The sequence below is a fragment of the Plecotus auritus genome (assembly GCF_963455305.1).
Source record: "Plecotus auritus genome assembly, chromosome: 12".
NCBI lineage: Eukaryota > Metazoa > Chordata > Mammalia > Chiroptera > Vespertilionidae > Plecotus > Plecotus auritus.
In genome coordinates, this window is record NC_137778.1 from 41,491,784 (window position 1) to 41,494,865 (window position 3,082).

The 3,082-nt window shown below is 44.4% G+C and overlaps 1 pseudogene across 1 annotated transcript; it reads right to left on the bottom strand.

The window, feature by feature from the left end:
- Positions 1–539: 539 nt before the first annotated feature.
- LOC308237189 (ferritin light chain-like) lies at positions 540–1,064 on the bottom strand (annotated as a pseudogene). Its single transcript has one exon. The product of its transcript is annotated as a ferritin light chain-like (transcript).
- Positions 1,065–3,082: the final 2,018 nt, after the last annotated feature.

Below are 3,082 nucleotides of genomic sequence, written 5' to 3' on the forward strand. Positions count from 1 at the left end.
ATGTTTCTATCTCTCTCTCTCCCTCTCCCTTCCTCTTGGAAATCAGTAAAAGAAATATATTTTTTAAAAGTAACATGATTATAAGCTCTAATCAACATGACTCAAAAGGATCAGATAAAATGTTCTTTCCATGGAAATCAGTAGAATTAGAATAAGTGTCTAAAATATTAATAGAACGGATACTTCTTTCCTATTCCTGTACCTAATATACTCATCAAAATGAGGAATTATTGTTTAAGGCCATGTTTTTTCATTTTTGTTTGCTTCATTATTTTTTTGTAGGACCATCATCTGTTTTAATCATTATGAAAAGATCCCTACAACCCAGAACACGCTGCTTACTAAAACCTACAGGAACTCATTAATCCTTTTAGTTTTTGTGTTTTGTTTTTTCTGGAAAAAGCTTTATTGTTTCATCTGGTCCAATGCATGGGAGAGGGCTCCAGGGTGGTTAAAGAATGGCTAGTGGTTCCGGGAAGAGGCTCAGGTGAAAGCCAGGCCCCAGGGGATGCACAGGGGCCTCTGGGCTCCAAAGGCTCCTAGTCCTGCTTGAGGGCCAGCCTTTCGAAGAGACACTCACCCAGCCCAGCCTGGCCGGCAGCCAGCCTGCGGATGTTAGTCAGGTGGTCGCCCATCTTCTTGATGAGTTTCACCTCCTCATCCAGGAAGTGGTTCTCCAGGAAGTCGCAGAGATGAGGGTCTGCACGGGTAGAACCCAGGGCCTGCAGCTCCAAAAGGGCCTGGTGCAGGCTCTTCTCCAAGGCCAGGGTGGCCTCCATGGCGTCCTGAGCTTTGCCCACTCATCTTGGGGAGGTTTCTGCACGTCCTGGAAGAGAATGCGGCCGCCTTGCTTGTTTTGCCGCTTTAAGAGATGCTCAGCGCCCTCGCGCTTCTTTTCCACCAACTGGCGGAAGAAGTGGCACGCCCTCGAATGACACATCTTCATGGTCGAAATAGTAGCCCAGGGAGAGGTAGGTGTAGGAGGCCCGCAGATGCAGGCTGGCCAGGCGGTTGACCGCAGCCTCCACCTCGGTGGGATAATTCTGATGAATTTGGGAGCTCATGGTTGCTTGGTGATAGGAGTTAAGGTAGAAAAAAAACTGGTGTGTTGGCTGGTCCCGGAGGTGGTTCTGAAGGTGGTGACTGGATGAGACGCAAGAGAGTGGTCGGAGGCTGGAAGAAGGGATGTCCCTGGGTCTGTTCCATCCAAACACTGTTGAAGCAAGAGACAGATCTTGGACCTCTGAGTGCACTGCCTGTTTTTTGTGTGTTTTTTTTTTAAACTGGAAATCTATATCAAAGGTCACTTGACATTAAGTGTATTCCAATGGGTTAAAAATGCAGGGGCTGATCAATTATACAATTCTTGATGGTCAAACAGAGCATGCCTTGTTCATATAAACATCTGTGAGAAAATTGCCCTAGGCCTCTGTCTACCCATAGTATGCCTGCCAGGCCAGGATTTCTGGTAAATCATCAACACAATGGAACAAAGGAGGGTTACAGATCTTGTTAGTATATTTATGAATGCAAAGACATTATGATTACAATACTTGTGCCCCTATTGTCAACATATTTTAGTACAATGGAACAAGAATAATAATGATCATTGATGTAAATGACAACGAATGTTTGGAATCTGTCATCTGTACAATGATAATGCCCTAGATTACAGTGGTCGGCAAACTCATTAGACAACAGAGCCAATATCAACAGTACAACGATTGAAATTTCTTTTGAGAGCCAAATTTTTAAAACTTAAACTTCTAACGCCACTTCAAAATAAACTCGCCCAGGCCATGGTATTTTGTGGAAGAGCCACTCTCAAGGGGCCAAAGAGCCCCATGTGCCTCGCGAGCCGCAGTTTGCCGACCACGGGCCTAGAATATTTTAGCTATTTAGGTGATATCAATCTTTATCGCATTGAAAAAGTCTGACTGTCTCAGAAAGAGAGGTTTCTTGCTTTTGTTGAGACAGTGAGACATAGGCATGAGGAGATCAAAAGTAAAAACCCATCACCTGTGAGTCCAAGTATGGTCCCACCAGGTGCAATCCTTTGAGTTTGAGATATAATACAAAACATTTCAAATCCTAAAGTCCTAACGGAAAGGCCTGAATAATACAGGTAAGCTCTGTCATTGCCAGCTTTTTATTTTAAATTCCAGTAAAGGTTTCCATGATGTTACCAAGGCCTCAGAGAGAACAGAGTGGGCTGGCAATGCGTTGGCTGTGGAGCACCAGGAAGCCCGAGTGTTGGCATAAATTAAGTCATAGTGCTCACAGTTATTAACGGAATAACCTAGCTGAGATCAACCCAAAATAGAAAGCAATTTATTTATTGCATTTATTTATATATTTTTATTGATTTCAGAGAGGAAGGGAGAGGGAGAGAAAAATAGAAACATCCATGGATGAGGGAAAATCATTGGTCGGCTGCCTCCTGCATGCCCCACACTGGGGATCAAGCCCGCAATCCCATGCCTTTGCTGCGATCGGGAATTGAACTGTGACTTCCTGGTTCATAGGTTGATGCTCAACCACTGAGCCACGCCAGCCAGGTGAAATAAATTTATTATTGACTAGAGGCCGAATGCACGAAATTTGTGCACGGGTAGGGTCCCTAGGCCTGGCCGGCAATCAGGGCCAATCAGGGCCTTCAGCTGCTGGCTGGGGCCTTCCTTTGTTCCGCGCTGCCCCCAGTGGTCAGCACAGGTCATAGCGAGTAATCGGTCTCCCAATCGAACTCCTAAAGAGACAATTTGCAAATTAGGCTTTTATATATATAGATAAGTGAGGGGGAAAGAGATCAAGGTGTGATAAAGGGAGCCTCGGGCTTGGAATGATTTCTTTCCAGTATTTGACCCACTTGGGAATTCTTAGACATTTCTTTTCTGGCTTCCTACAGCTTTCCTGCTTTTTTCTTTGTAGCTACTAAAGGAATTTCCCCTGAATTTTCATCCCAATCCAAAACCTTCTATTGAAGGAGGCAGAGCAGAAATTGATGGAAGATTGAAACACTCAGTCCTTCATTCAGAATGTACAGAATTGGTATTAGCAGAAATTCAGAAGTTTTCATTTCTTT